At 34.2% G+C, this 26,915-nt stretch overlaps 2 pseudogenes; both read left to right on the top strand.

The window, feature by feature from the left end:
• The first annotated feature begins 21,885 nt into the window (after positions 1 to 21,885).
• LOC120203330 lies at positions 21,886 to 25,764 on the top strand (annotated as a pseudogene).
• A 113-nt stretch (positions 25,765 to 25,877) lies between these two features.
• Positions 25,878 to 26,680, top strand: LOC120203331 (annotated as a pseudogene).
• Positions 26,681 to 26,915: the final 235 nt, after the last annotated feature.

The following is a 26,915-nucleotide window of genomic DNA, read 5'->3' as shown; positions in this document are numbered from 1 at the left end:
AATGGATATGAAGGGGGTTTTAATGAGGCCTCCCTTTCTTATCGAAAAAAGTTTAGTTATGCATTTTGCATGAAATCATAGACTATATTGACTAAGATTCTTTTTGATATAGTGATGTGAACCTATATCTAATAGTTTGATGGCCAAATTTGAAGTTCGAAACTTTCTTATGTTTCAATGGTTTAGCATTATTTTTAACTGAAAATAGTTATGTATTACTGTCAAGTATGGGACAGTAAATGTAGTTCATTGCCTAACCCTGGCAAGGAGAACACTCGAGACTTGAAATTTGTATTCAATATCAATTCCATTTAAGCTTAATTGAAAATCTATGATTGAACTTGAAATCGTATACAAAACATATATTCTGTATTCTTGAATGCTTATGTTTTATATATCTGACATTGAAGATTTAATGTGTTCAGATTCGCATTCTGTATCGTCTTGTTTATTTTTTTCACTTAAGTATTGAGTGCATGCAGAAATCCAAAGGTGAGGAGACTGGTGAGCACTCTAGCAATGCTCAAGGCAAAGAAAGAACTAGAATCACCCCTCCACAATGAGAAATTGTTGTTGTCCAGTTAAAGCAAAACTAACATATGTAGCAGAGGCTTAAACACAGACCTGCACAAGGTATAGTTTTTTCAGATGTTATTATGATAGGCCACATAGTTCTTCGACTGTTTTAATTGTAAGTTTGGAAAAGTAGCTTAGAAAATTTACTTACTAATTCCTTTTGCATCTTAGGAGCTCCAATCCGTACGCGGTCAACTTGTCTTTGAGCAGTGAAGATGTTTCAAATTAGAGGTAATATTTAAATTATAAATTATAAAATATCATAAGAATATATTAATTTAAATTATGTTAATATATTCTTAAATGAAATTAATTTAAATTATCATTGTTTGATTTGGATAATGATTATCATTGTTGATTTGGATAATTTATTCTTAAATTAAATTATATAAAACTCGGATTAATGTTTGATTTGGATAATGATTATCATTGTTTGATTCGGATTAAGATGTGGATTGTGACTTTATAGATTTTAAAGACACGATGTGTTAGATGATGTGTTAGATGATGTGATTTGTATAATGTTTGATTCAATGTGTCTCTCTGGGGTGCAATATTTTTTTTTTTATCTGATTGATTGACATTTTCTTTGTTTATTGTTTTTTTTATAAAAGTTTGAGGTCTAATTAAAACCCCCTTCATAATTGATCCATTCCGAGAGGTAAGGAACAACTAGCGGAAAGATGAAAAGAGTACCTCATTTTATTTATATAAAATTCATACAACAAAATGCCTTCAAATTACAAAAGATAAGACTATCCTCTGAAAATGCCAAAAAACATCCTCAATCTAGTTAGTTAACCAACCCCTTCTTTAGCTAACTTATCAGCCTCCCAATTTCAACCCCTAGGAATTACTTAACTATATCAACGCTCTAGACAATACAAAACTCAATATCCTTAAGATTATTAAATACACAGGTGCAAAAGAAGGTGAGTGTATCCAATCAACAACTGTTTTGCAGTCAGATTCCAGAATCAATCTTCCTTTATTAGCCCAAACCGAGGAAAAGAAAATTTCAGTTGCTTTCCTAATTGCCTTCAATTCTGCCAATGGAGGAGGACCAAATCCAACACTTTCTGAAAACGACGTTAAAGTGGAACCATTTGAATCTGTAAGAATTCCTCCAATGCCACCAACCAACCCATCCTTTGTGATAGCACCATCAACATTGAATTTGTATAAATCTGCAGGAGGAGGAAGCAATTTTTAAACTGCTCTACTCTTTACCTTTGAGCACTTAACACCATCTACTACAGTAGGATCTGCCATTAACAGTCTACTGAGATGGAAACTTGTTTGAAACTTGGCAAGAAACCTTATAAATTAGATATGTTGTCAAGTTTATATAAGGATACCACTTTGGATTCAGTGGCCTCTGCCTTTATGGACCCAACTTCGGATGATTTGTAAGGTGTACGGGTGCATGAATATTTGCATAATATTCGAACAATGATTATTATTGCTTGTTTTAGATTATTATTATTATTATTATTATTTGTTGTTTGAAAAATGTTATGTGAAATATGTTGATATATCAGATTTAGAATTTATGCGACGCATTTAGATTGTTTGTATATGTAATATTTTACATTCGGATTAGATCAAATTCGAATGAAATATGTTATCATGTTATATTGAGTTTGGATTGATAGGGGAAGTTTAGTGTATTCACTTGATGTGTTGATGTCACTTCGAATTAAGTGGCATTTGTCTTGTGGCGGACCCTACTTCGGATGGTGTGTTGTAGTTAGTGGATCTATGGAACATACGTTTCGGACGGTGTGTAAGGCGTATCGGTGCATTATTATTTACATAATATTCAGACTGTGATTATCATTGTTTGATTCGATCTATGATGTGAATTGTGACTTTATGCACTTTAAAGATACCGTGTGAATCTTTTTGTCAAGGTGTGTCACTATAGGATGTTATACTTTGTTTGTAAGGTTTCTGATTGACTTACATATTCACTGTTTATTACGATCATGATTGTTTTGCGATTATTTGTTGTCTGGTATTTTGTTCGAAAAATGCTACGTGAAATATATTGATATATCAGACTTAGAATTTATGTGATGTATGTCATTTGCATAATATTAGGACTGATTAATGATTGATTTGGATTATGATTATTATTGGTTGATATGGACTATGATATGAATTGTGATTTTATGCTTTTTAAAGATATTGTGCAAAATTAGTCTCTCTTTGGCTAAATACAATCCAAGACATTCCTTTTGGAGAAAGGCTTCGCCAGTTGTTCACCAAAAGCATGAGATGGAAGTTGTCACAAGAAATAATCTCTATACAGACGGTGTTATTGACGAAGCTAAACTTCAAGTTTTGGATAACTGCCTAATGGGTGGTGTAAAACTATACCAAAATCGACAATCTTGCTAGCCAAATGCAAGACAAAGGACTCAATGGTTTCTCCTTAATGAGAGCTGTTGGGAATGTAGTTCTAATGATTTTGAGGACTCTACTATGTTGAGAAGGGTGAATAATAAACAATCAGACTCTTGCAAGTGGTTTTCCAAGTTGAAGCTTGGTCAGAGAGTCTAGTGGTAGAGACCGTCGAGTATGGGTAGTTTGCGAAGGGATTCCTTCACTCGTGGAATTGGGGTACTTTCAAGAACATTGCAGCTAGGTGGGGCAAATTATTAGCAATTGATGAAAGCTCTCAGTTTTCTTCATCCTTTGATCGTGCAAAATTCAAATACTCACAGAGACTAAGTGAAAATTGATGAGTCGTTGGGTTTGAAGGTTGCTGCTAATATTTTAAGATCATGGTGCATGAAGTTGAGCCTTCTTTCAAACCAACGTCTTGGATCCCTAAGGAAGTCGATGATTCTTTAGATCTGTTGTTCTCTCGGGGCAACGTCGGAGAATTCTCTGTCAGGATCGTCGGTGTCCTCCTCAGGTTTAAATTGCACCGTCAAAGATGTTGCAATTGAAGGTGCCAACATAGAAAAGGTGTCACTCATGAAGAGTGTCAAAAGTGATGAGAATCCGAGTAACAAATTTGGTGAGGATGATCTTACTAAAAGTGGAAATGTCGATGTTAGGTTAGGAATGTCTCCTTCACCTTGTTCAAATTCAGGGTTTCACACAATAGAGGTTGTGGATCAATCAAATTTAAATATCGTGGAGCATCTAATTAATAAATCATTGATCATTCTGATGGAATTAGCCTCAGGGCCTCAGAAGATATTCTTATGATGGGTGTCATTACTTCTCATGGTTTATCCGGTGACACAATACAATTAAAGGAATATACCCCAGTGGTGCCCCCTATCCCTGAGAAATAAGAACAAATCGTGTGGTGAAGAAATACAAGACAAAGAAAGAGTTCTGAATTAAGTGGCAACGACACATTGATTGAAGGGAAGGAAGTGTGGTTTTGTTTCATTGAAGATAACTTTACGAGCTGATTTTTTGGTGATTTTGAATCATGTTGGTAATTTGTGGAGTTCCCTTCAGAGGCGGATGTTTTCGTTTTAATGGTTTCAGGTGTTGTTTTCATGTATGTTATGTCATTAACTGTTGGATTGTTTTTCTTTAGCTGGAGGTTTATCTTAGGTATAGGGTGATTACCCCTCGATTTTTGTGGTCGAGAAGGTGAGAGTTTTAGGTGGTTATGCTTTTTTGTAATGGTGTTAATCCCCGTTTGAGGTATTTCGTGTTTTCATATGTAATGGGTGTTTTATTCAATGAAATATGAGGTACTCTTTTCTTCCTTCCAATGTTCGTCAACATACTTCTTAGTATGTGGGCGAATACGAAGGGAGTTTTTAATGAGACCTCCAACTTCTATAAAAAAAAGACATTATGCAAATCGTTGGTCGCTGTTATAATATTTTCTCACGGTGTATCTCTCTCGGGTATTGTATTTTGTTTCTGAGTTATCTAATTGACTAACAATTTTTTGTTTATTATGAGCATGATTGTTTTTTTGTTCGAAAAATGTTATGTGAAATATTTTATATTTCAGACATAGAATTTATGCGGTGCATTTGTATTATTTGTATATGTAATATTCTTCCATTTAGATGAATATGTTATCAATTTATATTGGGTTAGGATTGATACAGAAGTTTTAGTGTATTCACTCCATAGGGTGAATGTAACTTCAGATTAAGGGGCATATGCCTTTTTGGTGGATCACATTTCGGATGATGTTTTAATTAGAGTGGTTCTCGGACTTTACTCTTCGAACAGTAAAGTGTATGTGTGCATGATCGTTTGTATAGTATTCAGACTCTGATTATTAATGTTTAATTTGGAATATGTTTTTATTGTTGTTTCGGGCTTATGATGTGAATTGTGATTTTACACTTTAAAGACTGGGAATTGTTGGTCTCTACTAGAATATTTTGTCAAGGTGTGTATTTATAGGGTGTTATATTTTGTTTGCGTGTTATCTGATTAATTAAAATTTTCTTTATTTATTACGTGCATGATTATTTTGCGATTAATGATTATCTAATATTTTGTTCGGAAATGTTGTGTGAAATATGTTGATATATCGGGCTTGGAATTTATGCGATGGATTTTAATTATTTTTATATTTAATATTTTTACATTTGGATCAGATTAGCGTTCTAGTGAATTATGTTATCATGTTATATTGAGTCTTGATTGACATTTCAATGTATTCACTCGACATAGTGAATGTCACTTCAAATTTAGTGAAATATGTTATCATGTTATATTGAGTCTTGATTGATTTTTACATTTAATATTATTTGCATAATATTTGGAATATGATTATTTTTGTTTGATTTTGTCAAGGTGTGTTCCTATAGGGACTTATATTTGGTTTGTGAGTTTTTTGATTAGGTGTCATTTCTTGTTTATTGCGAGATTGATTGTTTTGCGATTATTAGTTGTCTGGTATTTTGCTCGAAAAACGTTATGTAAATATGTTGATATATTGTACTCAGAATTTATGCGAAGCATTCGAATAATTTGTATATATAATATTCTTACATTCGGATCTGTTAAGAATTCGAATGAAATATATTATCATGTTATATAAGGTTTGGATTGATAAGAGAAATTCAGTGAATTCATATGACGGGGTGAATGTCACATTGAATTTCGAAATTAACGGTATATGTTTTTGTGACAGACCTCATTTCTAATGGTGTTTGTGTTAGAGTGATTTTGGCAATTTACTCTTTTAACGGTGTGTAAGGTGTATGGATGCATGATCATTTTAATAATATTACGATTATGGTTATTATTGTTTGGTTCACTCTTAGAATATTTTATCAATGTGTCTTTATATGGTGCTATATTTTGTTTGAGTTATTTACAACAACAACAACAAAATCCTATTTCCATATGCAATGGGATAAAGGGGAGGTAGGGTAGTAGGCTGTCCCCAACGCCAGGTTGAGAGCAGCTTCCGTGGAAGACCTCCGACAGTAAGAAAATTAAAAATAAAGATAAAATGCAATGCATGTATAAATAAATAAATAAATACATATTTGAAACAATCTTCATATGCAGTCTACATATGCGCGTATGTAATAGGAAGTAATCACTGCAAATAAATCCATGCGTAAAAAGGCTCTGCATATAGACAGAAACGTAAGACCCGACTAAAATTAAAAAGAGGAAACCTGAATAAAAGGATGCACAGAAGTCAACGATTGCAAGCAACGAGAAGGAATAAAGCCAAATGGGTTAAAACCTAAACTAAGGCAAACACTTCTCTGCTACCTTAATTCTAAGCCTTCAAAAATTTCAATGACAGAAACGTATAAAAAGTAGAAGTCATGGAAATTTCTACAAAGGCATTAAAAGAAGACAGATGATACCCTATGGATGTGACCTGTAATACTCGCCTACCCTGGTCTTAAGTCTCCACACTTTCCTATCAGAGGTCATGTCCTCAGTAAGGGCTAAATCCTTCAAATCAGATCTCAAGCAGTCTTCCTACTTCCGCCTTGGTCGTCCTCTCCTTCTGGCACCATCGACTGTAATTGACTCTACCCTCCTGACCGTATCTGACGGTTGTCGCCTAAGGACATGCCCAAACCACCGTAGTCTTCACTCCCTCAATTTTTTTGGATACATACACCACCCCCAAGGACATCCTAATAGCAGAGTTTGGTGTCATGTCCCACAGAGTCCTACCACATGCCCATCGAAGCATTCTCATTTCTGCGGCCTCCATCCTCCTTACGTGATCCTTCTTGATTGCCCAACATTCTGATCCATACAACATCGCTGGTCTTATTGTCATTCTATAAAAATTTTCCCTTAAGTTTTAGACACTTTCTTATCACACAAAACTCCGGTAGCAGCCCTCCACTTTAGCCATCCCACCTTTATACGATGTGTAACGTCATCATCCACACCCCCATCTTTATGTATCATAGATCCTAGGTACTTGAAACAATCCTTTTAGGGGAGAACGTGTCCTTCTATGCATACATCTACATCTTCATCATTTTGGTTCCTACTGAAGTTTGAACATAAATATTGTCTTTGCAATATTGATCCTTAGACCTTTTTCTTCCAAAGCAGTCTTCCAAGTAGCCAGTCTACTATTTAGCTCAGTTCTTGTTTCTGCAGCTAGGACAATGTCGTCAGCGAAAAGCATACACCATGGAACACCGTCTGGTATCGCAAAATAGATGTCGTCCATAATCAAGGCGAAGATGTAAGGGCTAAGAGCCGATCCCTGGTGGAGTCCGATTTCCACCGGGAATGCCTTGGTGTCTCCAACTATAGTTCTGACGTATGTAGTAGATCTACAGTACATATCACGAATCGCTCGGATATAAGCAGTTGGGATTCGTCTCGTTTCCAAGGTCTTCCAGATTGTATCGCGGGGAACGTTATCATACGCCTTCTCAAGGTCAATGAACGCCATGTGAAGATCTCTATTTTTTCCCTATATTCCCATAAGCCGTCGGAGTAGATGAATCGCATCTGTAGTAGACCTGTCTGGCATAAAGCCAAATTGGTTTTCCGAAACCCTAGTAACCTGTCTCAATCTAGCCTCTATCACTCTTTCCCATAGCTTCATGGTATGGTTGAGTAGTTTAATACCTCTATAGTTGCCATAACGATGGGGATCTCCTTTTTTCTTATATATTGGTATCACCGTAGACTCTCTCCACTCCTCTGGCATCTTGGCAGTCTCTAAAATAATATTAAAAATGTTGGTCAACCACTTAACTCCCTCTTCTCCTAGAGCCAACCACACAGCGATAGGAATTTGATATGAACCGACAGTTTTGTCCCTTCTCATCTTTCTAAGAGCCATTTTGACTTCCTCAAACTCAATCCTAATTGTAGGGCATTCATTGGTCGTAGTAAGATGGTCGGCTGACCCATCAACGGTACTATCTCTACAGGGAGAGGTACCGTCATTAAATAATCCAAAGAAGTAACTACCCAAACCCTCTTAATATCATAATCTTTCACTAAACGAACACCATTGTTGTCCTTAATAAACATAATGCCACCTAGATCATTTTTCCTATTCTCCCTAGATTTTGCTACCCCAAACCCTCATATGCCTTATGTGAAATTTGTTGCGAGCATGAATGTTTTACGATTATTGATTTTCTGGTATTTTGTTCAGAAAATGCTATGTGAAATTTGTTATATATCAAACTTATAATTTATGCGATGTATTCAGATTATTTGTATATTGGGTTGAGATTAATAGGGAAGTCCAGTGTGTTTACTTGATGGAGTGAATGTCGCTTCAGATTTAAGGGCATCTGCCGTTTTGGTGGATCTCGCTTTCGATGGTGTGTTATAATTTCAGTGCTTTTGGGAAACTTAGTTTTTGAATGATGTGCAAGGGTATAGGGGCATTATCATTTGTATAATATTTTGTTGGTCTATGTTAGAATATTTTGTTAAGGTGTGTGGGTGCATGATTTTTGGTTGATTTGAACAATGATGTATAGGGACAAAGTGTGTTGGTACACCTCGACAAGATGACAACGATCAATGCCTACGACCTCATCGTACTTGACGAGCCCCACAGTATTATCATTCGACCACTCTTGGATATCGTCAAGAACTTAAAAGCGTATGATCTACTTACACTATGTAAAACTCTTTTAGTTTTACACCTTTTTATTGCCATTTGATTCAGAGAAATCAAAGGTTGAGATCAACTCGTTTTTTAGTGAATATCTGTTCACTTTCCACGATTAATCTCAGTCTTTAATTTCTCTCATCCAATGGTCCTAAAATGATGTAAAACTAAAAGAATTTTACACAGTGTAATTGGTCATGCCCTATGTAATAATATTAATAATTAAATTATATATTAACATATTCTTAAGAAATGTACCCCTTGACTCTATTAATCAATTCTTTGGATTCTCAGGTTAGTTTCTTTACCCAATTCTTAGATTTGTTACATTTTTCTTTTAATTTACACTTTTTTTAGATTATACATTGTGATGAATAAAAGTTGTAGCAAATACAATTTAGATTAAAGTTTGTTGCTACTCAATAATAGTTTACTATCTCTGGCTTTCTGGATGGCGATCGGTGGTGAATAATCGTTTCAAATATAATTCTTTTGGTTCCAAATATCGCAACCAATTTCGAATCAGAGTGGGTAATGGTGAGAATATTCGCTTTTGGCATGATATTTGGGTTTTAGAATCCCAAATCAAAGAAGTTTTCTCTAGACTTTTTCCCTCACTACTAATCAAAATGGAAAGTTAAGGGAGTTTGGTGAATTTGGAACTTTAGGCTGGTTTTGGCATATTGAGATGAGGAGGAACTTGAGCGATTGAGAGTTTGATCAATGGGCCAATTTGTTGGCAACAATTAATAATATTAGTCCCTCGGAAAATTCGAGAGATGGTCTAATTTAGAGAGGAAATGAGGATGGTATTTACTCAGTTCTTGTATGAAAACGTGCTCCAAAGATGGATTTAGATCATTTATAATTTTAAATTATATTAATATATTCTTAAATTAAATTGATTTAAATTATTATATATTATTTAAATTTTTATATAATTTATTCTTAAATTAAATTAATTAATTTATATAATTTTTAAATATAATAAGGATTATGATCCATTTACATTATGTAAAACTCTTTTAGTTTTATACATGTTTAGAGCCATTGGATTGAGAGAAATCAAAGAATGAGATTAATTCGTTTTTTTAGTGAATATCTTTTCATTTTCCACGATTAATTTCAGTCTTTAATTTCTTTCATCTAATGATATAAACTAAAAGAGTTTTACACAGTATATTTGGATCCTGTCGTATATAATAATATTAATATTTAAAGTATAGATTTAAATTATATTAATATGTTCTTAACATAAATAATTTAAATTATTACAATATTATTACAATATTTTATATATTTATTTTAAAATTAAATTAATTTATTCTTAAATTAAATTGTTTATATAGTTAAATATCATAAGAATTTAGGTATAATTACCCTTTTATCCTAAGCCAACGGCTGAAATCCCATCTATAAAAATAAAAACTGACCACTACCTATCACCCATTTAAGAAACTTGCCCATTGATTATATTAATCAATTCTTTAGATTCTCAAGTTAGTTTCTTTTACCCAATTCTTGTATCTGTTACGTTTTTCTTTTAATTTATACTTTTGTTAGATTATATTTTGTGATGAATTTTTTTCTGTGTTTTTTAAAATTTGATTTATATTCTGTTTACAGATTAGGGATTTTGTTTTTTCCCCTAAATCTAATAAATTGTTGACATTTGGGTTTTCTTTTCTGATTACATTTTAGTGTTGTTTTGAACCCTTTATTTCATTTGCAAAGTTTCTCAATTCTGCATGTGACCAATTCCCTTTTATGTATGCCTAGTTTGGTTTCTCTTTTGTTGCATTTCTCTGTGTTTGCTTACTAAGAAAAAATACGAAAAATAAAATTTAGAACATTGTATTTTTGTATTATTTGCTTCTAAAAATAGTTTCTATGTATTTCCATTTTCATTGCTTTCACATGTTGATGCCTTTGGTCTAGTGATTCAAATTACTTTCTTCAGTTAACTGTCTTTTTTTATTTAAATTATTTTTTTACTGTGACAATCGATGTGTTATTTTTTTATTGCAGGAATATGTTTATAATAGGATTTCAATTCAGGATTATTCTTCATAATTTCTCCTATTTTGTTCCTTTTAATTTTGGTTTTTTCTTGACTTAAAATCTTTGAAACGTTTCAAATATGGATGATATTTTACTTTTATACAAGGATTTGTTTACCTGATATTGATACGACTTCAAGGGCTTACTATGAAACAAATGGTGTATCCATGGAAGACGTGAAACTATCTGGTGTTCTCATAGACTAACCAAGGGTTCATTGGTTTACCTTAACTCTCCTGTCCAATTTATGTTTAAATCTACAAAGGTAACTATCCATGAATCCAGGAACAACACAGGTTTAGCCTGAAAAAATCTCTTTCTTTTTTGTTTGAAACTTGAAATAAATAAGCAAATGAAGTAGTGGCAATTTTTATGAATATGGATGATTTGTTTACAGATGGAGATGTTATTTTGCTCAACGGTAGTTGGGATTCCTTTCTTACTTGAGCCAATGGTTCTAACTAGAGAGATCTTTAAGGCATGGAATTCTTGTTCTTAAGTAAGCAACAATACCCTTTTTTTATTATATTGATTGACTTCTTTCTTGCACCCCTGACCTCCTGCATTGCTAGGGGCGGGGCTGCATGAAATAATATATCTGACATTAAAGATTTAATGTTCAGATTCTCATTTTCTGTATCGTCAGGTTTATTTCTTTCACTTAAGTTTAATGTGTTCATATATCTGACATTGAAGATTTAATGGTGAAATCCAAAGGTGAGGAGACTGGCGAGCATACTCTAGCAATGGTTAAGGTAGAGAAAGAAGGACTAGAATAACCACTTCACAATGAGAAATGGTTGTCTGTCCAGCTAAAACAAGAACTAGCATATGCAGAGGCTTAACGCAGAAATGTACAAGGTATAATTTTATTAATTTATTCTTAAATTAAATTATTTATATAATTTATAAATATAACAATAATAATATTTAAACTATAAACTATAAAATATTATAAGAATATACTAATTTAAATTATATCACGGGTTTAGTGATCAGTTTTATTCACTCCTATTGACCATCACTGTTGAAAGTAAAATCATTCATGGTTAAGTTTATAACTCCTATTGTGAAGGCATTACTGGCTAGAATTTACATGTTCAATATTTTGCAGCAAGCTTTCTTGTTATTTATGCTCTCTCTTTTTTTCGTATAGGCTTCTCACATGGTTAACAATACAAAGGGCTAGATCATTAAGTACCATTTTTTTATTTCTATCCCAAAAAATTATAAATTTAAAATATGAATTCATATATCTTATTAAAGTATAAACTTTTAAAAATGAAAATAAACCCAAATATTTGATTAAACAATTAAATGGCATTACAAGATTATAATTATTGTTGTATGTGTATTTTATATCTATGACGTACAAAAGAGTAATTATTGGTGTAGGAGAGAAATTTAGAATTATTTTGGGGCATATTATGTTATGATGGCAAGAGAGTTAGGGTTTGATCGAGAGGAATTAGGGAAAAATCAAAATGAATTGGGAGAGTTGGGGATTGGAATTTTACCTAATGAAGAGAGAAGTGGAACAGATGGATTGACGGGTTGGGAGGCACGGGCCAAAGCAAACAAGAGCGAAACCAATTGGGCTATAGTAGAAATAAACCCAATTATCTCTCCAACAGATATGGTATGCGAGTTGGGCTTGGAGGATGCAGTGGGCTTGGTTGAATAGTCCAAATGGGTAGATGGGTGTGAGTCAGCAAATTCTGTTAGTTTGTTAGATTTGTTGTCCTTGATACAGCTGTTACTTGTATAAAGTGTACCTCATCCTACTAAGGATCATCTTTGGAATGAATCTACACGTTTTTTGTACTCTCTTTCTTTCTAAATTCTGAGATCCCTAATTTCTTACACAACTTTTTTCCTAAAACATAACAAATTGGTAATCAGAGCCTGATTCCTGGCAACTAGAAAAATTGGGAAAGCAGAAGAATGTTCAATCAATGGCAAAAGAGACAACGTTGGCTGCCATTCAGTAGAGTGTTAAAGAATTACAGTTGCATATGGCAGATTTTAAGGAAGATTCAAAGGTGCCAAAATGGTGGGAACAAAAAGAGAAAAGGTTGGATAGTTTAGAAGCCGAGTTTGTAGAACAAAAGGGTTATTTGACCAGTATCTTGAAGATATTGAGTAAGGAAGAGAAGGAAACTTCTGAAGAAGAAACAAGTGCTGAGCGTAAAAATAACTAGGTAAATGAACTTGATGCTTCTAAATTTCTGGGTAAGAAATCAGTACAAGTTACTGTAATAGGAGATAAGGAAAGGTACTCTTTTCAACCTAATGAACCAGGGATATTAGCTTCTAAACCTATGGGGTTTATTGGTCATACACCTTTTACTCAGAAATTAAAAGAAGAAAGTCATATGGCTAGTTCTAGTGATATTAAAATGGGAGAAGAACATGTTGACACTAGAAATTACTCTAAAAGCCCTTTTGGAAACACAAGTTCTGTGTTACCTAGACCAAAATTGGAGCTACCAATGTTTGATGGTAACAATCCCCGAGGTTGGATTAGAAAATACCAAAAGTTTTTTTAATCTGTTGGGGATACCAGAAGAGCAGAAACTGGAAATAGCTGCTATGTATTTAACTGGGAAGGTTGAGACCTGGTTTGATGGTTATATTATGCAGAAGTATAGGGTTAATTGGCATGAGTTTGAGGCTGATTTGTGTCACAGGTTTTGTGACAGAAACTATTTTGACATTATTGAAGAATTCAATAAGTTAATGCAGAAGAGGAATGTAGAGGAGTATCAAGAAAGGTTTGAAGAACTAAGACCTTATTTACTACAACAAAATATGCATATGGGGGAAGAATACTTTGTTTCCAGTTTCATCAGTGGTCTTAAAGAAGAATTAAAACATAAAGTTAAGGTGTTAGAGCCCAAGAACTTATCTGAAGCTTACAGGTAGTTAACAAGGCACTAGAAATAGTAATGTTTTGCCTAAGTTAGTTATTCCCAATACAAACACCAAGCAGAGTCTGGTGGAATATAGAAGAGCCCACAATTTGTGTTTTAAATATGGGGAAAATTTTGCTCCTGGGCACTAATGCAAAATCAGATAGCTGAATTGCATGGAGGAAGAAGAGGAATCTGCTGAACAAGTGTTGATAGAAGGAGAGCCTGGGGAGGTGGAAGAACTAGCAAAAGAAGCCTTTGAGATTTCTATCAATGCTATTGCAGGAAATGTGGGATACACTATCTTGAGGATTCAGGGTTTCATCATAGGGAAACCTATTAATGTGTTGATTGATAGTGACAGCACTCATAGCTTTGTGACTCCTAAGTGGGCCAAGGAATGAGTTGAATTGGTTCATACTCAACCATTAGTTATTACAGTAGCTAATGGTGAAAAGTTGTTTAGTACTGTTAAAAGTAATAAGGTGAGTTAGAAGATACAAGGCTATGAATTTCAGCATGATTTCAGAGTACTATCTTTGGGAGGCAGTGATATGGTATTTGGGTGGATTGGATGGAAGAATTTATCCCTATAATGATGGAGTTTAAAGCTAAGACCATCAGTTTTGAGAAGGATGTGAAAATTGTGGTTATTAAAGGATCTCAAAAGTTATCACTGATCAAAACCATCACAGGTGAGAAGTTTCAGAAGCTAGCTGAAAATATATTGAATTGAGTGGGAGATTTATTTGATGAGTGTTGAAGTTGAAGAAAGTGTAACTCCTCTTCCATTGCAAGACTTACTGGAAGAGTTTCAAGAAGTATTTGAAGAGCCAAGAGGAATGCCTCCTAGAAGGAAACATGGTCATGCAATTGTTCTTAAACAAGGAACACAGCCAGTAAATCTTAGACCATATAGATTTGCTCATCATCATAAGGCTGAAGTTGAAAAGTAGATTGCTGAAATTTTGTCCTCGTCTATTATTCAAGTGAGTAAAAGTCCTTTTGCTTCTCCATGTTTACTTATTAAAAAGAATTATGGGACTTGGAGATTTTGTGTGGATTATAGGAAACTTAATTCTGCTACAGTTAAAAATAAATTTCCTATTCCTATAGTAGAGGACTTGTTAGATGAATTGAATTTGTATAATTTATTATTTCAATGATAAAGCCATCTCTTGTAACTGGTTTGTATATAATGCCAAATCTCAACTATTCATGGATGGGCAAGATTTTTATTTTCAGTGTATAACTTTTAAGACATCAATCTGTCATTTATGAAGAGTACCCAAATCCCAACTTGTTCAGAGAATGTCGATTTTAAGCGACAATGAAGAGTACATAAATCATGGTATCTATGTTCAATCTCTGACAGGTCGCTTAAAATCGACATTCTCTGAACAAATTGGATTATTCCTCCTCCCTAATTATCTTTTATAAAGAGAATCTAGAAAGTTATTTTAACATATACCTAATTATTAAGAAATATTTTAGTGTGCGTTTCGAGAGTTTTGTTGTGTTGATAGTGAGTGATTAAGCCTACAACTAGGGTGTGGAGTTAGGTTGATTTTAACTTGCCTCTCTTGTATTGGGAATATTATAGTTCACTTCATTACGAACAAAGCTAAACCCTAAACCCCACCCGTCACCCCTAATCTTTTTGCAGCCTGCAGGAAGTGAGCCAGGGGACCAGGCCCAACACCAATGACAATGCATACCCCTGACGGCCCACTAATGCATTGTTTACTTTTTACGTTAAAAACCATTTCCTCTTTGGTTTCCTCACCAATGTGGGATTTTCTCTACACAGATAAAACGGTGGCAGACTCTTATATTCCATCAAGTTCACACCGCTCCTTCTTCCAATTCTTCGACTCATTTAAAAATTTCTTTATCTGGGTCTTCCTCCTTTTCTTCTGCACCATACCCATTTTCTCGATTTTCCAATAAATCGGATTTTTGTTGGTTTCGCAGTTTCTCTGCTTCTTTTTCTTCATGGGCCATGTGGTGTTTCTGCTATCCATGCTTTGATAAAGGTGTTGTGTTTTCTAGGATCCTTTGAAATGGCTGAATATGCGATTGCAAATGCGAAGAAAAGGTTATTGAATTACAGTATTTTGATTCCAGGACAGTGTCGTAGAGGTCATTTCCAGGGGTGTATTCGGTTCGGTTTTTTTATCAAAAATTGAACCAAACCGAAATAAACGGGTTTTCAATATTTAAACCGAAATCGAATTATTAAAAAACTGAAAAAAACCGAAATCGATTTTTTCGGTTCGATTTTTTTAACGGTTCGGGGTTTTTCGATTCGGTTCGGTTTATCGGTTTTTCAATGAAAAAATCACTTGAAACTATATTTTTTTAAAAAAATTACTTATTCGGCTCAATATGGAACAAATAGGTTCCATATGGAAAACCCGAACCGAACCGAATAAAAAAAATGAAACCTTTAAACTGAACCGAAAACCGAACCATATAATGCCAAATCGAATCGAACCATTTTACTCGTTCGTGTCGGTTTTTCGATTTTCTCGATTTCGTTGCTCAGCCCTAGTCATTTCGAAGAAGCAAGACACATGCTTGATGAGATGGTCCAAATGGGATGTCAACCGAATTCCCAGTTTTTTAGCTGAAGATGCAGCACCATATGGTTACGGCTTCTTCCACTTTGTTTTTGCCACCGGAGCGATATACTTTGCGATGCTGTTGATCGGATGGAACACTCATCACACTATTAAAAAGTATGTCCCCTACTTTACCATTTGATGTCTAGGTAATAAACGGATTCTTATACTCTAGACAATTGCAGTTTTTGAGCGAATCATTAAAACATTGTTTCTAACTGATATGGTTCGCAGTCTCAGTCTGACACTCAAGTATTTCTTTGAGAGAAAAGTTAATGTAAGCATCTTTATGATCCTTTTTTTTATCTTTTTGTTGTGGGGTGGGTGTGGACTATGTGGATGTTGAAGGTGTATGAATTATGATACAAACTTGACTTTTCTTATGCAGATAAACTATCCATTTGAGAAGGGTCCATTGAGCCCTCGTTTTCGACTGGAGCATGCTCTCCGACGATATCCAACTGGAGAGGAACGCTGCATTGCTTGTAAACTTTGTGAAGCTGTAAGTTGAAGCTTCATCGTATGTTGAAGCTTCATCGTATTGATCCCAGTAGTCTAAATTGTTTTTTTATTGGGTGGGAATGATAGAATCATGAGGTGCTTCAATATGATGACAAATATTATCACTTGGGTAGAAACCATCAACTGCTCTCTGGTATGACACCTAACTGGAAATGGTCTTGCTTAGGCTTGAACTTTTGAGTATGTGTGTTGTTTTAGGTTGAAATATGGTAGCTTAAAATGGATATTATGGTCATTTCGTTGATTCCTTTTGTTAGCACTTATTACTATATTTCCGGTTTGTATTGTCTTTATCACACCCTCTGGTTATAGAAGTGAGGCTAGTGACTACCATTGTTTACAAAGTCGGCAGTCTGTAAAAAAGTTGTAACCAGTCAAACTGTTCTTGTCTGCTTGGTTTTCCTGTTGAAGTTTATTTATAAAATCTGCTATTAATTCCTGATTAAGCTCGCTTATTTTTATTAAATATGGATTTACTATCACTTTTTTCCTCATGGAATGGTGGTGGCTTATCAGATTTGCCCAGCACAGGCAATCGCAATAGAGGCTAAAGAACGAGAGGATGAAAGTCGTCGGACAACACGCCATTCATCGACTAGATCGTCTGGTCCCAGGATTTTTTATCATAACCAAAAAACCAGCTAAAGCTGACATTTTTAGACAACATGCAACTCTTCTGTGATTTTATGTATACATTTATTTATTTGTGTGTAGGCAAACTTTTTTTGGCACAAAACTTGTTACTACTGTGTTGATAATCTATAATCACAAACAGCTGTCAATTGCATCCTTTTCCATTTTATATGCTTATTTAACAACATGGCTACATGTTGTGCATTATTGCATGATTTGGTAGAATGATAACTAGGACACTAGATGCTCTGTTCATCAAAGATAAAAATTCTTTTCTTTATCAATATGCTTGATCTGGAAATTTGAGACTTCTTGCATAATGAGAATTTTCATTTTAATCTGAATGTGATGATTCCAGATCGAAGTTGGGATGCTTCAGAAGCAGTATGTTGCAAAGGTTTTCGGAGTGTCTCCAGAGGGTGAGGTATACATTCAAGTAATTTGTGTCCAAATTTGATTGTTTTCTGCTGCTTCAAATTTTATCAAGTGCATAGATACTCTAGAAGCTTTTTGTTTTTTTGGCTAAGCTGGAAAATTATCCGATCAAGTTTTACCTTTTCTTTTCCTTTGGTTTCTTTACATAACAGTAAGTGATGAGGAATTGCTTGATATTGTAAATATTTTTGTACGAGGATATATATAATTTCAGTGTTTTGCATAAGAAGCTTTTGATTTTCTTTCTCTTCTAGTTCCAAACAATTGTGCTTGTTCAAAGTAACGAGAAGGAACGTTACTTATCTTTGCACTTTCTTCCATCTGCAATATATTATTCTTAATGTTCTTCTACCCTCCTCCCAATTTTTTTTCTTTTACTGAAGTTGTGTTAGCCTTCTATATTAAGTTAACCATATTCACAATCTTTTCATCCGAATCCTGCAACAATAACTTGACTTTTTCCAATCTTGTATGCTGTTAGTAATCTGACAAGACACTTTTAATTGAAGCCAAAATATTCCTCATTCAATTAGTTTGATGTTTTAGTGAGATCTAGTATGACAATGAATTAATTATCATTAGTTAAATACTTCTGAACGGTCCTCTCATAATGCACTTCGCATTTGACTTTTGTTAAGATTTTATTTTTTAGCAAGTTGTTGATGCCAATGTCGATAAATGCTAGAGAGGGAAAGAGATGTAGTTAATGCGAGAGAGGGAAGGAGCACTGCAGAGGTAAGTCATAAGTGTGTTTCTTCTACATGTTCTAATGGTATTATAATATTGTTTCTTTTACACTTTTATCATTTAGTTGATTTAAACAATGTGCAAGAAAGATACAAAGGAAAACAAGACCGATTTTGTTATGAATGTCCACTTGTATATTTACTGCAAGACAATGATCCTTCCGTAAGTTCACCTAGGGAAATCTTGTTATGACTTCTCCTTCCTCTAAATGATAAGGTTCAGTGGACTTCTCGTGACGTCGCGGGCAGCGAACCACCCACGTCGCCGTGATCCGAACACTTCATCGAATCTTTCAATCGGTAAGGAAAGAGATCTTATATTTCTTTTTCTCTAACACTATCACTCACAAACTCGGTCGCCAATGAAGACTGAATAAGTTGGGCCTCGAGTTTTATTTTATTTTATTTTTACAAATAAAAGCTTTTGATTGTGAGATTCAAGACCTGCTGAAGAGATTTTAGACGGGGAATAAATGGAGAAATTTTACAATATCCAAGTGTAAAGCATAAATATAATCAGAAGCATGTGGAGCACGTGTAAGATGGACAATAAGAAGCAAAATGATTATTGAAGTTGTTATAAAAATATTAAATTAACGTTTATTCTAGATGAAAAAAATATTCTATATAAAAAGCATATTTTATAAAATTTAGGATAAAATATATAAATGAGTTGTTGATACTTTTAGCTATTAAAAGTTATAAAATTATTATTTGATTATAGAATATTATTTTGTTGAGTTCTTATACTATTAAAAGTTATAAAATGGTCATTCGACTATTCATATATTTTAAACTCGTCCTTTTCTATTAAAAACTTGAAGGTCGTCTGCGTTTGATGCTAATATGCTGACTGACATATAATAGTCGTTTGAGATTTCGGGATTAAATTTTATCGTATCACTGTCAGTAGATTAATGTTCATATTGTAGTCATTTTCAATGAAAAAATAATGATTTTAGAATATACTAATAGTCGAATTATTATTTTATAATTTTTAATAGTCGATAGACGCAACAAAGCAATGTCTTACAATCGAGAGATAATTTTGTAACTTTTAATAATCGAAAGACTCAATAAGACATCCTACAATCGGTAGACCATCAAGTGCTTTGTTAGTTAGTCAAAGTGTTTTTTTGGTAAAATATACTAATAGTCCGTAAATTTTCAGAGTATTTGTATTTTGGTCATCTAATTTTTGAAACTTGTAATAAAGTCATTGAATTTTTAGTTTGTTTGGTCTTGGTTTGTACACTTTGTAATTTCTTTTGGGCCTTGTTTAAATTAGGCATGGGTTGGGGTTTGTATGCCTATAATAAGAAAGAAAAAAAATACAATCCGAGGCCCCATTGTCAGCCTGATACTTGCACAAAAGACTTAGAAATGACACCTTTTGATAGAAAAATAATAATAGAGAGTTAATTGGAAAATTTTCTACTATAATTCAAAATTGAAAATTATTATTATTTATTTATTTATTTATATTAATATTTTTCATTGTATTTTTTGTTTGATCAACACTTTATTAAAATTTTCAAATAAGTTTTAATTTTAATTCATTTTTATTTATATTAATATTTGTTATTGTATTTTTGTTTATGTTCATTTAAATTTTTAATATTGTATTTGTGTTCTTTTGTTTATTTTAAGATTTAAATGTTCAATTCATTTAACATTCACGAACATTTGCGTTTAACATTCGTGAACATATTCGTTTGGCATTTGTAAACATATTCATTTTTTAACTTGTACTCTTTCATTAAAATAATGAAATTACACCACTAATCCTTAAGCTCTAAAAGTTTCACAGTTTAAGCTTCAAAGTTCACATTGTGTTTAATTTAGTCCCTAACTTCACTAATATTTAAAATATGAAAAAAAAGAAAAAAGAAAAAGACAACCAGATAAACGAGTCGAGAAGAAAATTTATAAACGAACTTATTCATGAACATCGACAAACCAAACATACTTATGTTTATGTTCATTATGAACATAAAAATTTTGTTCATATTAATTTATTTAGCTTAATAACTCACATGGATAATTCACAAACAATTTACCAAGAGAAAAACAGCACCGAGTCATGAGTATGTTGACTTTATTCACAAGATAAAAAATCAATCATATATAACTTCCAAAAACTAAAAAAGTACCATTCGCACCACTGTATGTGAAGCATGTCAATATCAGGGATCTCAAATTCGAATCAGTATGGATTTCTAAACCCTAAAAAGCAAGTCTGAATCCACCAAACGCCCTAGTTTCTTCCAACGCTCTGTACCCAAAGCCCCAGCAATAACCAATGAGCCTGCGGCCACACATTGGAGTTGGCTGCTTCTTACTTAAAAAGCCATTCTCTCTTTGCTTTTCCCTTGGATGTGGGAGTTTGCTCTACCACATAAAACGTCAGTTATATGCTATGCGTTCCATTTCTAATAACAACACTCTCTTTTCCACTCACCCATGCATTTCTCCCACCTTGCTTTCAAGACCAAACTCTTTAAAATCCTTTAAGCCCCTTCAGGTTAAGAAAAAACGGGGCTCTCCGGAGGTTTTCAAGGACTTGTTCGACGTCTTTTGTTGTTTGTTGCAAAGCTTCAGCTAGAAGGGTAAGTTCGTTAAGTACTTGACGAGTTTCGTTTCATCGACTCAAGATATTTCGTCCGATCATCTTATTTTTAGATTCTTTTAATAAATTTAGATTTTTTTGGTGTTAGGGAGATTGGATCCGTATTAATTTAGAGTTGTCAATATTTTATCGAATTAAGGAAATCTGTTTATCAAGTGTTTTATACTTTATTAAGCATTGGGAATTTTGATCTTTTTATAACAATGCGAAGTAGATTGGTATTCAATGTTATTTTCGTTTTAGATTGTTTGTTGAGTCAGTGGTGGGATGTCATGACAGATTACTCAACAAGAGTTCCATTGTTTCTTTTCCAGATGTGGCTACAGAGAAAAAGCATCAAATAGTGGAAACAGAACACTTGATGAAGGCCCTCTTGGAGCAGAAGAATGGTCTTGCTCGTCGGATATTTTCTAAACTCGGAGTCGACAACACTCGACTTCTTGAAGCCACTGAAAAGTTCATCCAACTGCAACCAAAGGTGACCCCCAACCAAATTCTGATATAGTCTCTTCCATGTTTTATAAATTGCCTTCAGTTCTTCAACATTGACTATAATTCTCTTATTCTTGTTTATTTTTGGTGTATTTGTTTACAGGTGATAGAACTTTTATACATTGTTTGCCTCTATGGCTCATGACAATATTGTTTTTCTGAAGTTCTGATTGGTGAGAACTTTTACAATCGAAAATATGTTGAAGTACAAGTTTTGGTTTTTTTAGTTAGTTATTGGATGTCAACTATGTCCCCTTTGTGGATTATAATGTTGCATTTCCTGATTATATATCTGCTTGCTGCAATTGGCTGCTGAAAGACAAGTTCAGGTATGCCATCGTCTATACTTCACTATTTTTTTATGACATGCTGTTTTGTATTATCCGACTGAGATTCGAGCTACAAAAGAAGCAACACCATATCAATGAAAGAAGGCAGTTCCATAGACTGAATATGAATCCCCTTGGTTGCCACATACATTTTCCTCAACTTTTAATATATGTTGTAAGCAACCGCCTTCGAGGTGCAGAATCTTCTGGTTTCTGGTAGAAAAAAGAGGCTTTGCAGCGTTCACAAGAGGGTCAATTGTGGGGACCTGCATTAGTTCTCGCATAGCAACTTGGAAAACAGGTTTGTTTTTTCACTTCATTCAATTGTCCATGACTTATTCCTTTTTTTCATGTTCAATGAAATTCAACTGAAGCTACAATCTCTCTCTTTACCATTGGTTCCTAGTGGTGACTTTGGATCATTGTAGTTATACATTGATAGTGTTAGGAAAATGGCACTTCATCATATGGTAGCAGGGTCTCCTTTACGGACATTATGCCTGCTAATTGCAGGGCAACCAGCTCAAGTTTTTTCCACAGGTTCCACAGTTGATAGTATGGATTTTTTGGAATGATCATGCCAACTATTGGGAATAAGAGTACTTACGGTGTGGAGAATTGATGCTTAATCCAGCTATGGCCTGTTATATTTCATTTTGTTTCTTCTCAATTTGCTTTTGCCACATTTTTCTTATCACGTCAGGTCAATATGTTTGAATTCATATTAATAGGACGATTTGGGGTGTATCAAGAAAGGTATTCAAAAACCTTACATGAGAATCATTTAAGATTCAAATATATCTAGAAGTAGTTAGGAATAAGATATATATATCAAGAGGGATTCCATTGATCAGTCTACTAGGCGCATTTTTGACATTTTGATTCCTGAAGAATTCTTAGTAACTTAATCCAATGGTGGAAAAATGATGATTTACGACATCCAGGATTTATATCGAACTATCCGAATTTTGAGTCAAATTAGACTAATCAAATCCCAACAGTGTGATATTTACCAATAATTTAGATTTTAGACCGAGATCCTTCACAAATATGCTCTTCTTAATACTGACTGCATTAGCTAAACCGATCAACATCATAATCATCATTGATCAGTTCTCCAGGAGACGAATAGATATTTCGCTGATATTTATTTTACTTCTGAATTATAATAGTATCCAAAATGTACGATTCTGAAGTTTTTAAGGTAGTTTTTGAAACTTCTGAAAGTTTAGGGACCTATTTCTTATGCATATGTTTATCATTTCACCATGATTGTACCATATCTTACTGACGTTAACATAGAGATCCAGACATCGTATCGCTTTAACCATATATTCTTCCTCTTTGCTAAAACAGTATAATAATTCAATCTGTGCGCTATTCTTAACATATGTCATTTTCTAGATGGCAGGTGCTTTTTATGCTGTTATCATCATGAACATATTTTTACTGCTTTATTACTGATCCTGGCATTTTCGTAATGTGAGATTTATCTGTTTAAATAGGATGGTCATAATGATGTTATATATTGATGGAATACCGATCTTGAATCTCGGTGATGAAATGGCTAAAAGAGGGATAAATCCTGGTGGTAAGATGACAGCAGCAGCAAAGAAGTAAGCATCTAGACTTCCCAAAAGACTGTAGCGTTGTCCTATTCCGTATCTCAAGGGATTTTACTTTCCTTCTATTTATTCATCTTTTCCGTTTAAGGTTGAAATGAAGTAATAAGTTTCCACTTAACCAATATTGTATTTTCTCCAAAATCTTATATCAGACCAACCCTTTTTCTTTCCTTTATCACCACTATGGTCTTATTGCTTAATACTTTTCTTTCTCCTTAGTGTTCTATTATGTTCTCCATTAATACTGACTCTTTATCACTTTGGGTTTCCTAAGCTATGTTTTCTTGAACTTAGGTATGAATATTGGTTACGGATATTGTGTCCAACATGTGTATTTTCCCTTTTTTCCAATATTTTCATATATTGGGATGCTACTTAGAGAATCATAGTATTGTACCTTTCTCCATATATGTGCCAACACAAACTTGTTTCTCCCTTCCACTTCAGCTTACGTTTTTTTCTCTCCGGAATTTTTAATAAAGGGATTAAAATAACGATTGTCATGAATGCAGGAACATACTTAAGAGTTTAACTCTAGCATACGGACAGATGATACTAAAGATTGGTTTCTTCCACGCAGATCCCCATCCCGGGAATATATTGATATATAAAGGTTCAGAGGCAAGTAGGCCGTCACAGTTTTTTTCTCTCCCTATTATGGCCATTTTTACCATTTTGTATTCGTATATATTCTGCCATATAACTTACTTGTTTAACCTGTTTACCTTTTGTCCACATGCTAGGTTGCCTTACTGGACTACGGGCAAGTGAAGGATCTGCCGAACCAGTTGTAGCTTGGATATGCTAATTTGGTTCTTGCCATCGCTGATAATGATCCTGCAAAAGCAAAGGAAATCTATAGGTAAACTTGTGAGTTTCTATTTGTGCTTCTGGTAACCTTTCAATTCAGAATTCAGTTGGTTGCCATGTCGCTTTGACTTTTTATTTTTCTTGAAGTAACCATACCCAGCACATGAAAAAACTGAACATATCCATTTTAGACACATCCCTGGACTAACATCTGAATTCATGTAACATGGATACTCGTGTTTTGAATAGAATAAGAATAATAGGCAAATTTTAGAAGCTATGTTGTTTCTGACACATGGATATGGAGATGTGACCTTCAAGGATCCCCAAATACACGGTAAAACTCCAAGTCCGAATAACATATTTTAGAAGTACTTCTGACACTCGTGTCTAATGCATATCCAGATATGAGTGGCAATATGATCATCCAAAATGCATTGAAAACTTAGAACAGACTCATGACGGACACTTAAGTCCTAGTAACATAGTTAATAATTGCATTGGTTTGAAATAACTATTCTAACAATTCGCAATTACCAAGTGGGATCTATAATGACATCTTGTCTTTTCTTAGGGAACTCGGCATAGGTACAGTAAGCAATTGTGAGAATTAGCAACAGTAACAGTTTCGTCTGGAGCAAACAATGTTTGATACGAATCTACCTCCAGGAGTGAAAATGCTCCAACCATTCTCTGAAGATTCTTCTATAAAAAAAATTCGGTGTACAAGAAAGCGGTTATATAGAACAGTTTAATCACACCAATTTCCCACCTCTGACCCCAAAAGCCCGATTTTCAGCTTGATCTTATTGCCGAAACTCCGAACAAGCCTACATTCAAGTTGTTTTTCTGGGATATGGCAGTCTTTCCCTGAGGAACTTTTTTCAGTTCTTCGTACTGTACATCTTCTTAGAGGACTTGGCGTTGGTCTTGGAATAAACTACTCCTGTACAGAACAGTGGAGGCCTGTTGCAGAAGAGGCATTGTATAATGCTGGAAAGTTAGAAGGTATCCTTTTCGAACCCTAAGCTAAAGATTAATGTAGCATTTTGCACAAAGGAAAGCCTCTCGGGGTCTAAATTTTTTCGTTAAACCTGTCAAATATTGAACTGTGTTCCAGTATAATGTTAATTTTATCTGTTCCAAAAAAACCGTCAACAACCACTAGTCTCTTCCCCACACGCAGGAGGATAGCCAGCACCCAAGGCCCAGTACTCTGTTGGGACCCTCAATTTGACTTATTTGCTTCCATTTTATAAACCATTTACTATGTTGTTTGCCACCTGATGTGGGATTTCTTTCAACCTCAAAACAAAACAAGACTCTTCTCTCATGTTTCTCTCTTTTTATTCTGTTCATAAATCTCGGTATCTCGTAGGTTCGATTGCCATGTTTTATTGTCTCTTTCACTGTCATCATCGTCAAATGTTTCAAGTTGACATTCCAGGAAGAGAGCTCACAACTCTTGAGATCAGGGATGCTCTTATTCCTTACCTCGAGTCTCTCCTTGAAGAACATGGAAATATTATGGCAGATGTGGTTGAAAAGTTTCCAGATCCGCCTATTAAAGATAAACCTATAACACTGGAATCTCTGCCTGATTCCAAGAGGGTAAGAGCTGTCTCTCGAGTTAGTGAGACGGGTCCTGCAGGGAAGCTCCGTCCTCAAGTGATCTACCTCATGGAGCTTGGCATTGAGCTTGAGAAGATTAAGTCAATTACACGCATACTCCCAGCTTTTGCCTACTACAGTCTGGAGGGGAAAATCAAACCTGTTGTTCAGTTCCTTCTTGTACTTTGCGTGCCAAACTCTGACATTCCCATCATTCTAGGTAAGAGGGCTAACTGTATGGAATCAGTCTCTCCGAAAATCTTATACCCACCATGACATTCTATGAAAATTTGGGTGTTGACAAGATACAGTGGGCAAAACTAATATACCGGTTTCCTGCCTTATATCAGGCAAAAATTTAAGACTACTGTGGATTTTCTCTATGAAATGGGCCTTTCACCAGAGGATATTGGTAAGATTCTAACACACTCTCCAACCATAATAAGTTAGTGTTGAAGACAAGCTACGCCCTACAGATAAGTATTTCCAATCATTGGGTGCTGATGTTGCCCTTCTTCTATTACGTTGTCCACAGACACTTGGCCTTATCATTGAGGCAAATTTGAAGTCGGCAACATAATTTTTTGTTGATAAAGGATAGAATTCACTGTTTCTTATACGAGAACAACAAAAAATCTCCAGTTCAGGTTCCGGGAGTGCTCAAGGATTTGGTTTCGGAGTTCTTTCTAGGGTTAGTGTTGAAAAATGGAGGCAGAGTATGTGAAGTTTTTATAAAATCTTAAAATACCTTATATTATATGATAAAAATATTATATTATTTTGAGAATACAATTTAGGATTTCGAATATCATATAAAAAAGGAATGTTCCTTTTTA

Source organism: Hibiscus syriacus, unplaced genomic scaffold, assembly GCF_006381635.1.
Source record: "Hibiscus syriacus cultivar Baekdansim isolate YM2019G1 unplaced genomic scaffold, ASM638163v2 tig00009840_pilon, whole genome shotgun sequence".
NCBI classification, from domain to species: Eukaryota; Viridiplantae; Streptophyta; class Magnoliopsida; order Malvales; family Malvaceae; genus Hibiscus; species Hibiscus syriacus.
Note: the sequence above shows the minus strand (reverse complement) of the source record. Positions and strands in the feature narration are given on the sequence as shown.